Below are 12,060 nucleotides of genomic sequence, written 5' to 3'. Positions count from 1 at the left end.
TGCTGAAAGGTATCCGGGGAGCGGCGGCGGCGGCGGTTCTGACTCGTGCGGTTCTCTTCGTCCTCCTTCCTTCCGTAGTGCCGCTCCCACCTCAGGCCTTCCCGAATGTTAGGTTATAGTGGTTTGGTTTGAGTCTTATATACGCCGTTTTGACAGGTCCCGGTGCCGCGGCTTATCACGATCTCACCGGCTTTACTTCTCTGTTCATTTCCTTTCCTAGAATTGTCGGCGTCCAAGTTCCCTTTTATTCTGATTATTGGTCTTCCGGGAGGCAGGCTGCAGGATGTTTGCGGTCTGTACTACACAGGTGGCATGTCAGGGCTCCACATAAGAGAAAGAAACCCTAGTTTCCAGTTCCTTGTCAAAGGAGGGAGAGGAGTAGGGAACCTTGGGCTTATGAGAGACCACGTGGTCTTGTGCTTTAGTGGTGGCTTGATAGAAGCCGGCAGCGTTTCTGTTAGACGTGCAGCCCTTCCCTTCTGTTTGAAAGATAATGTAGGCCTGCAAAAAGTAGATAAGTCCACTTGAGGCTTAACTAACTGCTAATATTCAAACTTGTAAAATACCAAAGGATATATACATTTAAAATACTGAAGGATGTATGTGGACATTTTCACACTAGTCGACCATATCAAGTGGCATCTACAATAACTTAAATATGTGAATATGTAACATAATTTAAAATTCCTTATTTTTTGGGAAGCATAATGTGCCTCTTCATTATAATAAAAAATATTTTCACTTTCCACTGTTACCATAACAGTAGTATATAATTCATAGAGTGTTTCAGTATGGCATAGTGAAAGGGGCAGTAAGATTTAGACCTGAGTTATGTCACAGTTTCACCACTCAACTTGCAGTATGGCTTTGAGGAGAGTTAATTTAAATCATTGCACCTCAGTATCTTCATGCTGTAAAATGGACAGTAATTTTATTATAAGGATTTTATCTTGATTCGTTTTAATATCTTAAGAATTTCATATTTATGAGATATTAAATTTTAGTTACCCTCTTATCTCTGCTCTTTACTCCTGACAAAAGGCTGTGATACTGGGATCATTTTCAGTTAAGCTAATAGGTGGCAGACTTAGGACCTTAATTTAACCTTGATCTAAGTCTTAGTCTCTTTTTTCTTTTTTGGTAGGCTATATACTATGTTTGTATGATAGAAATCCCTAAGGATGTAAATATATACTTGTTTCATTATATCAAAAAAATAGAATCTTCAAGTGACTTAATAATAGTTATTGTTGGCCTGGCAGGGTGGTTCAGGCCTGTAACCCCAGCACTTTGGGAGGCCGAGGAGGGAGGATCACTTGAACTCAGGAGTTCCAGACCAGCCTGGGCACCATGGCGAAACCCCGTCTCTACAAAAATACAAAAAAATTAGCTGGGCATGGTGGCACGCCTGTGGTCCCAGCTATTCAGGAGGCTGAAGTGGGAGGATTGCCTTAGCCTAGGAAGCGGAGGTTGCAGTGAGCCGAGATCCGGCCACTGCACTCCAGCCTGGGCAACGTGAGACTCCATCTCAAAAAAAGAAAAAAAAAGTTATTGTTTTTATTATAATGTTAGATGTTTATTACTGTGGGGAAATTGGACATTTCCTAGGACACCCATGTTTACCTTGGCTTGTGGTAATGACAAATAAGTCCCCGCTCGCTATTGTAAGTTAAAGAACATTTAAAAATTCTTAATTCACCCAACCTAGTACCACCTTATTTTAAAAAGTGAATTTCCTTAAAATAGAAATCTGTAAGTCTGTAAGTTAAAATATAAGTGTTATTGTCTCTCATTAATGTCACGTTTTTGTATATGGAGTAATTGGTAGCATTGACACTACAGGATGATAAGAGCAATATGTGCATTGTGGGCGTTTAACTTTATGAAGTTTGGTATTTTCAAATAAGTATATTTTTGCTTTTTTACAAAATTAATGTAAATTGTTTTATATATGTGCGTGTGTGTGTGCGTGTATAGCTGTATAGGTACAGTGTCTCACTATATTGCCCATGCTGATCTTGAACTCCTGGCTTCAAGTGATCCACCTCAGCCTTCCAAAATGCTAGTATTACAATTATGAACCATGACTAAATACAAGAGGCTCATAAATTTAAGTCATTTCAGTGCTTTTATTTTAAATAAAAGTAAACTGAGGACCACATATTTAGATAAAAGCAGATTGTGCAAGTTTATCCTCACGTTAATTTTCTCTTAAAGGAAAAAAACTGCAAGAGAAAGATGGTACTGGGAGTTGCAGAAACCAGTTTGGTTTATTTGTGAGCCAGTTTATTTGCAAATTAGCAAGTGAAACCTGTCCAAAAACAAAGTAGTATAGAGCAAAAATTTGATTCAGAGTTTTAAAGAGAATAATTTGATAAGTATAAATTTGATGATGAACTTACAAGTACAGAACTGGTGGTGATATGTAATAATTTAGTTTATGTTTTTGGAACTCACTAGAAAGTTGTTTTTCCTTTTAATATCTTTTTTTAATCTTTGAATCAGGTTATTTGAAATTTGCCCTGTGGAATATTGTCATGGCATATGTATGTAACTGTCTAGGAAAGACTGATTGGGCTGTTGAGAAAAAATGGTGGGTTTACCATAAGTTTATTCTTGAAAGTTTAATACACATGTCTGAAGTTATAGTCATATGCATCACAGTGAATAAATTTCACTTACTAGCTTTTGAGCACTTTGCAGATAATGACTGTCTCATGGTAACTCGGGTAACTAACTTCCATACCTAGGCAAGTATAAGGATTTATTTCATTCTGTGTAAGTACTACAGTTTCTCTTTATTTGTAAGCAGTGAATGATTTTTATCTAAAAACTCATTTTCTAGAGATGAAAATAAGTTACACAAGTGTGAGATGAAGAGAAACATACTTTGATATATTTAGTTCTAGACTTTATATTGAGAAGTAAATCAAAATTAATACAAGAGAGTAAAACCTTTTTAAAAAGCAAGAAGAAGGTAGCACTGATTTGTATAAGGAATAAAGCAGTCTCAAAATGATATTTGTTGATCTGTGTTTCAGTTTCAACAAGAGATCAGAAAAACACGAACAAAATTTAGAGTTTAGGAACTATAGGAAAGAGATAAATGAACTAGAATTGTATAGCTTAGGATGAATTAAAAACAATTTTCAGATACATGGTGGTTTCTTCTGATGAGACAAAAAGATAATTTGCTTAAGGTACATATGAGTATTTTAGGAACATATTTAAGGAATGGTAGTTAATGAGTTACAAAGAAAATTATGGGTTATAAAATACTCTCTTTGGAAAAAAATTTTTTGAAACAGAGTCTCACTGTGTCGCCCAGGCTAGAGTACAGTGAGTGGTCTCGGCTCACCGCAACCACCTCCAGGGTTCAAGTGATCCTCCCACCTCGGCCTCCCCAGTAGCTGGGCCTGCAGGCACATGCCACCACGCCCAGCTAATTGTTTATTTTTAGTAGAGACAGGGTTTCCCCATGTTACCCAGGTTGGTCTCGAACTCCTGGCCTCAAGTGATCCGCCTACCTTGGCCTCCCAGAGGGCCGGGATTACAGGTGTGAACCACCTGTAAAATTTCTGGCCTGGAAATTTTTAAAGAAATGGGCCTATTATGAGTAAATAAAACATAACCACAAATCATCCAAAGCACTGCTTCGTTTCCCCCATTTTTATTAAATGTTATTCATCTGCCAATCATTTTCAGTAATTTTTATGTGTGATCATATTAAGTGGTAATGTGTAGTTAACTTTTGCAGTTTAGCAAAACATTGCAGGCCATTTTTGTATAAACCCTAATAACTGTAGTAGGTAACTTTACAGAGTAAGTAATTTGTGTGTAAAGTCATTTAAAATCTCTATGACATTTTCATTTCAATAATTGCCAAAGAATCTGATCAGTGAAGTTTTAGACAAGAGACATTGATTTCAGTTTTTAGAGCTTTCTGTCCATTCCTACTTTTACTTAGAAATCTTTGAGGCTTAATTTTATTTGATCCCTTATGTTCGTGCAACTTTGAAACTAAAAGAAAATAACCTTATACTCACAAATCCCTTAATAATGAAAAGGAACACTATTACTCGACATGAATTTCAAAATATTTAGTGTATACTTAAAGAAATTTTTATATTACTATTACTTTTAAAATTAATTTTAGTAGTGCCAGGGTGTTTACGACCAGAGTAGGGTATATACTACATCATTTATAGGAAATGAAACTAAAAGGAAAAACTTTTTCAGTCTTGGTAAATTGGTGAAAACAAGGACAGAGATAGTGACCTTAAGGCATGTTTCACATCTTAGATGCTTAAACATCTAGGAAAGCAACTTTTCTTAATTTAAGCCTTTTTCGTAAGTTTTTAAATGACTTCTGTTAGTGAGTCCAGGGTTAATGTACCCTAATAGTCCAGGAAGGTCCAGAGCTAGTCAGTGATTTCATTTATCTGTTTTGTGAAATTAAGGCTTTTTTTTCTAAATTATACCATTTTCCTGTTAGCACATATAAGGCATTAAATGACCTTTTTGCAAAATGGTTTTGTGACAGTTAACAATTTTGCTTCTACAAAAGTGTAACAAGATAAAATTAGTTTGTCAGGCCATGACCTGTAATATTACATTTAAAAACACTATGTGCCAGGTACTGTTATAAATGCATATTGACTTATTTACTCATCACCATATTACCACAATTCTGGGAATCGGTGTTATTCACATTTGACAAAATAGGAATCATAGGCTCAAAAAGGTTTTCACATAGTGGTATAGCTGGAATTTGAACCCAAGTAGTTTAGGTCTTTGGTTTGTGCCCTTAAAGCACTGTACCACATTGCCTCTGATTTTATTTTAAAAAATTTTTTTTAGAGACGGAGTCTCGCTTCGTCACCCAGGGTGGAGTGTAGTGGCATAGTCATAGCTCACTGTAGCTTCAAACTCCTTGGCGCAAGCAATTTTCCTGCCTCAGCCTCTGAAATAGCTGGAACTACAGGTGTGCGCCACCACACCCGGCTAATTTTTAAAGTTTTTGTGGAGATGGGATCTTACTGTGTTGCCTAGACTGGTTTGAAACTCCTGACCTCAAATGATCCTCTGACTTCAGCCTCGCAAGTATTAATAGCTGGGATTACAGGTGTGAACCCCTATGCCCAGCCTCTGTCTCTTATTTTAAAGATTAATTTTTTAAAAAGTAGATTCACTTTAAAAAGAAAAGAACCTATTTTTCTTTTTAGAGGAAGTCTATTTTATATTTAGTAGCAGAATTCTACCATTTGCCTCTTGTGACTGTTCAGTTTAGATATGATAGAACATGTAGGAAATCTTAACACCTTGCTTCTGGATATTAAAACATGCTTAAAGATTGATAGGTGAATAATTGAATGTACAGAGCAAATGTCATTTTGATCCACAAGTACATTCAGACAAAAAAATCTGAGGTCATTTACTATTGAGCTTTTGAATTTTAATTGTCTATCAATAATCATAAGCTCTTATTAGAGATGATATGGCCCCTTCACATATAGTTTTACAGAAATAACCCATGAAGCATATAGTAAGATCTTGTAGGCTATTTTGTTTCGGTACTTGGTCCATGTTTTAAAAGTATGGTATTGGTTTACTGTAAGCCACAAATACATAAGGCTTTCTTCTTGGACTTAAATCAATATGAACCACTCAGCACAGAAAATGCAAACATGAATGCATTATTATGTTCACCAACTGATTTTTTCCCTAGAGATAACTCTTAAAGAATTTTTGAAGTGAAAGAACATTTAAATTAAGATAGTGGAAGATACAATGATAATAAAACAGTCAATTTTGCTATCTTAGTCTTGAATTTATCTTATGATGTGCGTTTAGAGTGATTCTTCTTTTTTTCACTGAAAATCACTTCATTAATAAGTCATGATTATTGACAAAAGTAAATTGAAACCATTGGGCATATTGGTAGGGAAATAAGGGGAAGGTAGAGAACAACTGATAAAGGTTGATTATGTGCATTATGAGATTTGATCCTCAAAAGAAGGACCAAAATATATATATTTGTATGACTTATAGATGAGGAATCTGAGAGAAATTAATTGGCTTGCTCATAGTTTACTACCAGCGGACATTTATTAAATGCTTAGTCTGTCGCAGCCACTATTTTAAATGCTTTACACTTACACAGCCTTTAAAGTACATGCTCTTATTACACTTCATTTTATCTTTGATGATTTCAGAGCTGGTTTAAATACCTGGTTTATAAAGATTTAAAGTACTAGATACTATCTAATACTAAGAATAGATCCTTAGTATTAAAAATGGTTTTATGCTGTCACTACTCGAATGTAATTCAAACAATATTTCATTAAACCATGGGAATTTCTCTTTTTTCTTAGTCCTTGTATAGAATTTTTCAACGATTACCAAATACTTCTTTTCTTCCCTGAGTAATGTCAGTCTAGTTTGTTTCTTTTAATTTCCTCACTTACCACTATAATTCACATTCTGTGTCTCATGTTCATTCCTCTGAAGCCACTTCCCCAGACTCGTTCTCCCATTTATCCTTTAAACAGGGGAATGTAGATCCTTTAGATTTTATCACCCAGTTTACACAAAAGTCACTATTCAAGAAATCTAGCATAAGCCTAGTAAGTAGCCTCAGTTTTGGATACAGATTAAAATTATTTGAGGGAAGGGTCAAAAATGGCTCCTTACAAAGAAGGAAATAAGTTCCAATTATAATATAAAACAGAAAACCCCTGTAGGATTAACCTGCATTTGATTATGTCTAGACTGCCTTTACTACTTCCATCACTAAGATTCTACATGGTTTCCTTATAGCTCTCCAAAAAGAAAAGAGTAATGACGCCTTTTTTTCCTCCAAGGAATGGAGAACTAAGAATGCTAACTGTCCCTTCCATTCTCCCTTTAGTTTTGAGAAGACCCAGATATTAGCGTGGTAATTCCCCACCATAAGAGAAAATCATTTAGCAGAAGTACCAGTAGCAAGGACTTCTTTGTGAAAGAAGTCAAAGATCTCACAAAGAAGTTCAAGGGCGGCTCTGAGGCCAGGGTATTCTAAGTTTAGAGCCAGTTAAATCAAGACCTGAGAACATTTAGAGACAAAGTTACTTAACTGAAAAGAGCATCAAGTTCCTTGTTCCAGGTAGAAAACACCTGGTAATCTGGATTGATTTCTGTTATTTACCCATATGTTTTTACAGCTTAACAAAGTTTAACAGTTTAGTCAAGAGATTTGCCTTTGATAAAAAGATGGGAAATTTATATTCATATATTTGAATGGATTTCAAGCTGAAGAACTTTTTAATTCTCAGGAGAGATGTAGCTAAGTATTTATATGTACCACATAGTTGTGGCTATGGTTTACAATAACTTATTACTCATTTACTGTGTTAAGAGCATTTTAAAAGTTCTCTAGATACAGGTTCCATATATAATGTAATATATTTATTCCAAATATATTACATATATGAAATACATGGTAGTATTCTCATTTTACCAGTACAGAAACTGAGATAGTTAAATGTATATGGTCATAACACTTAGTAAGTGGTAGAGCAGGAGGTCTAACTTAAAGCTTGCATTTTAAATTCTAACTGTACTGCCTGCCTGTGTGTGATAGAGCCATACCCAGATTATGGAAGCAACTTTTTGAAAGACAAATATTGAAAGTATTAAAATCAAGAAATGACAGCTTTGTAATACTTGTTAAACACATTTTCATTTGTTATTAATATCAAGAGCCTCTAGAATTTTGTGAGTCTTCTTGTTTCAGCCTTGTAGTCTCAGCAGTCTCATTTCTAATTAACATATCTCTGTTTTGATACAGATAGTGTCTCCCATTTCCTGCAAATTATTTGCTTTTTCCTGCTTTTGGGGCCTTTAAGCCCCATTTCTGTTGTTTCAGATACTTCTTAAAAATTACTGACTTTCATTTCAAAATCTAGTTCAAAGTCAGTCTCTAAAACCACCTCTAATCTCATCCAAATTTGTGGCCCCTCCATTCTTTGCTTTTAAAATATATATGTATATATAAAACAGCTTTATTGTGATGCTATTCACATACCTTACAATTTGCCCACTTAAAGTGGACAGTTCACTGGGTTTTAGTATACTCAAAAGAGTTGTGCAGCCATGACCATAATCAATTTTGGAATCCAAAAAGGAACCTCATACCCATTAATAGTCACCTCCCATTTCTCTCCCAAACTCCTCTGTTCTAGGCAGCTACTAATCTATTTTCTGTGTTTATATATTTGCCTATTCTGGATATTTTATATAAATGGAATCGTATAGTATGTGCGATTTTTGCATCTTCTTTTACTTAGCATACATGTTTTCTAGGTTCATGCATGTTATAGCATATATCAATATTTATTTTTGCTGCTGAATGATACAGTCATGAGTCACTTAATGACAAGGATAACATCTGAGAAATGTATGGTTAGGCAATTTTGTCGTTGTGTGAACATCTTAAGGGGGTACTTACACAAATCTAGATGGTGTTGCCTACTACATACCTAGGATGTATTGCCTATTGCTCCTAGGCAAAAAAAAAAACCTGTACAACATGTTACTGTAGTGCATACTGTAGTCAATTCTAATACAATGGTAAGTATATATATGTGTGTGTGTATAAATATATATATGTGTGTGTGTGTATATATATATATCTAAACATAGAAAAGGTAGAGTAAAAATACAATATTATGATCTTTTTTGTTTTTAGAGACAGGGTCTGGCTCTGTCACCCAGACTGAAATGCAGTAGCCCAATATTGGCTCACATTACCCTTGACCTCCTGGGCTCAAGCAATTCCACTGCCTCATCCTCCCAATTAGCTAGGACTACAGGCAAGCACCACTGTGTCTATTTTTTATTTTTATTTTTTTGTAGAAATGAGGATCTTGCTGTGTTGCCCAGGCTGGTCTTGAACTCCTGGCCTCAAGCACTCCTCCCACCTTAGTCTTCCAAAGTGTTGGGATTATAGGCATGAGCCACTGTGTCTAGCCAGACATAATGTGTCTGTTATTGACCTAAATGTTGTTATGTGGTATGTGACCATATTCCATTGTATAGATATAACACATTTGATATATCCATTTATCAATTGATAGACATTTGAATTTCCAATTTTTGCCTATTTTGAATAATCCTGCTATGAACATCCATTGCAAGTTTTCATTTCTCATGAATATACCTGTAAGTGGAATTGCTAGGTCCCTGTTTAACTTTTTAAGGAACTGCTAGACTGTTTTTCTAAATGGCCGTAATTTTACATTGCCACCAGCAGTGTATGAGGGTTCCAGTTTTTTCACCTCGTCAGCACTTATGTTCTTTTTTTTAATATATAGCCATCTTAGTGGATGTGAAGTAGTATCTCATTGTAGTTTTGATTTGCATTTTCTTGATAGGTAATGATGTTGAGTATCTTTTCACCTGCTTATTGGCCATTTGTATGTCTTTTGGATGTCTGTCCAGATTCTTTGCCCATTTAAAAAATTTGGTTATTTTGTCTTTTTATTATTGCATTGTAAAAGTTCTCTAGATACAGATTCCTTATTAAATAGTTAATTTACAAATTTTTCTCCCATTCTGTGGATTTTCTTTTTACTTTCTTGGTAGTGTCCACTGAAACATAGAAGTTTTTATTTTATTGAAATTCAATTTGCCTGTTTTTTCCTTTGTCACTTTTGCTTTTGGTATCATGTCTAAGAAGGCTTGGCTTAACTCAAGGTCATGAGGATTTACTCATATATTTTCTTTTCCAAGTTTTATAGTTTTAGCTCTTACATTTAAGTCTGTAATTCAGTCGAGTTAATTTTTTGTGTATATGGTCAGGGGAGGAGTTCAATTTCATTCTTTTGCATGTGGTTATCCAGTTGTCTCAAAACTATTTGTCAAAAAGATCATTCTTTTCCCTGTGCAATTATCTTGGTACCCTGCTTGAAAATCAATTGACTGTAAAAGTGAGGGTTTATTTCTAGATTCTATATTTGATTGACATATATGTGTATCTTTATACCAGTACCAGATTATAACTGTGTAGACAGTTTTAAAATCTGGAACTGTGTCCTCCAACAACTTTTCAAGTTTGTTTTGGCCCTCTTCTCTTATTAGTTTACACTATGTTGAAATGTTGTTTTGTAAATATTCTTAAATATGTGTTTGTATTTCATTACTCCATATAAATGACACACTCATCTTTTTGCAGCCTGTCTTCTTACCTTCTCTCATTCGAAATCTACCCCATCTCTTTATTTCTTAGAGGTATCTGGTATAGTAGTGTTTGCAGTGAATGTTTTGTGTCATTTAACCCATGGATCTCTCTTCCACTCCTAATCTCATGCCCCAAAAGCACAAACAATGCGCTGTCTTAAGAACATAGATAAGTGTGCTAATTATCAAAAACACATTTACAGTACCTGGAAAATGTAAGACAACACCCTCAGCAGATGAAAATGACCTGGCATCCTAAAAGGAGGCTAAACTCACATTAATCCTTCAAATGAAAAAATCGTCACATCATACCCTTTAAATAATGCTTTAAAACATTCAAAATTATTTATGAATAATTATTTATGAATCTTTGTGGAAATGCAGTTATGTAAGAAAAGTATAAAAATATTCATGGAATGATAAATGCTAAATCAGAGTAAGGGTATTCCAAGAGAGGGGCCCACAAGGGGCTATATTAATATTTATGATAATTTTCTTTAGGTGCTTGTTTTGATGGTATGTATATAGATGCTCGTTATTATTCGAAGTTTAATGTATGCCTGCATATGATACAAAATACTTTTAAAAAGCAAAGTTGATTGTAAGAGCTTTTTATTTTGAGGAAGTCCCAATTTTTCTTAGTTTTTTCTGTTTATTATTTTTATATTGTTAATACCAAACCTAATTCTCCTGGTGTAGAAAAGTTACACAGAGCTGAGAGAATTTATGTAGAGTCAAGCATTATTAATTATCATTTCCTTCTTGCTTCATATATGCTTATCACGCTTATATGTCACATATGGTTACAAGATATCTTTAGTATGGAGAGACATACACATTTAAGATATTAATGGTCATGTATGTGTATTCTGGATGAATAGTTTAAAAATAATCTTACTTGGCCTCCTTGAGTTTCTTATTTGTCTTAGTTCAGATCTAAAAAGAGATCATAAAAATTATTTATTGCTAGGTGATGGATTTAATGTGCAGAGAAGAAAATAGGTTAGAAGTGCATGGAATCTAAAAATTAAGCTATAAAGAGATGGTAAACTATTCCATTGGTTTATTTGAGTGAATTTCATAGTTTAATTTGTGTAAGTTTTACTGAAACCATGAAATTCTGAGTCTTAGTTTGTGGTACTTAAAAAAAAAGTCAGTGAAATATCTGATTTATAATAATTTAAAATACTAGATGCTGCCAGTATCTCCTTAGTGTTGAAAATTGTTTTATGCTATCACTACTCAATTATAATTTAAGCATTTTGTTAAATAAGAGAATTAGTCATAAGAGTGAATTAGTATCCAGAATTGTTTATGCCATTCTGCACAAGATGATTATAAATATTTTTCTGAGATTAAGGGTGCTACATTGGATTAGGCTGAGATTTTTGTGTATTTTTTTACTTATAAAAGGACTGCCTATGCCTACTCTGTAAAGAGGCAGATAGGATTTCAAAAAATAAACAAGGTTATATTTATTTTAATATTAGGCAATTAAGCAGGAACATTTATCTGAAAATTGTCAGCATAGACATGTACAAATCAATAACAACAAAAAAACTGCTTTCCTACCTCTCTGGTTTCCTAAATCCTGCTGTTGGAATTTCCACATATTCCTTTTATACTCTGTTGTATCTGGAACTATTTCTTAATCATTTGTTGGTCCTTGTATATCTTTCTTAAATTTGCATCTAGTGTAAAAGCACCAAACAACTTTTGATATTCTCTTTCTCCCTGCCAACTCCAAAACCTTTTACATTCATATAGTAGCTTTACTGCATTTGAACAGTGTCTTAAAATTGACTCTGAAGCCCCAGTTTCTCCAGAGCCATTGAAAATTAT

At 34.3% G+C, this 12,060-nt stretch overlaps 1 protein-coding gene across 7 annotated transcripts in view; it reads left to right on the top strand.

Annotated features, from left to right (window-relative positions):
* The window catches only part of USP15 (ubiquitin specific peptidase 15), a 144,523-nt gene that overhangs the window by 520 nt on the left and 131,943 nt on the right, over window positions 1–12,060 (top strand). The window lies entirely within an intron of this gene.

Source organism: Pan troglodytes, chromosome 10 (genome assembly GCF_028858775.2).
Source record: "Pan troglodytes isolate AG18354 chromosome 10, NHGRI_mPanTro3-v2.0_pri, whole genome shotgun sequence".
Taxonomy (NCBI): Eukaryota; Metazoa; Chordata; class Mammalia; order Primates; family Hominidae; genus Pan; species Pan troglodytes.
The sequence above is the reverse complement of the archived record's forward strand: the minus strand, read 5'-3'. Positions and strand labels throughout refer to the sequence as shown.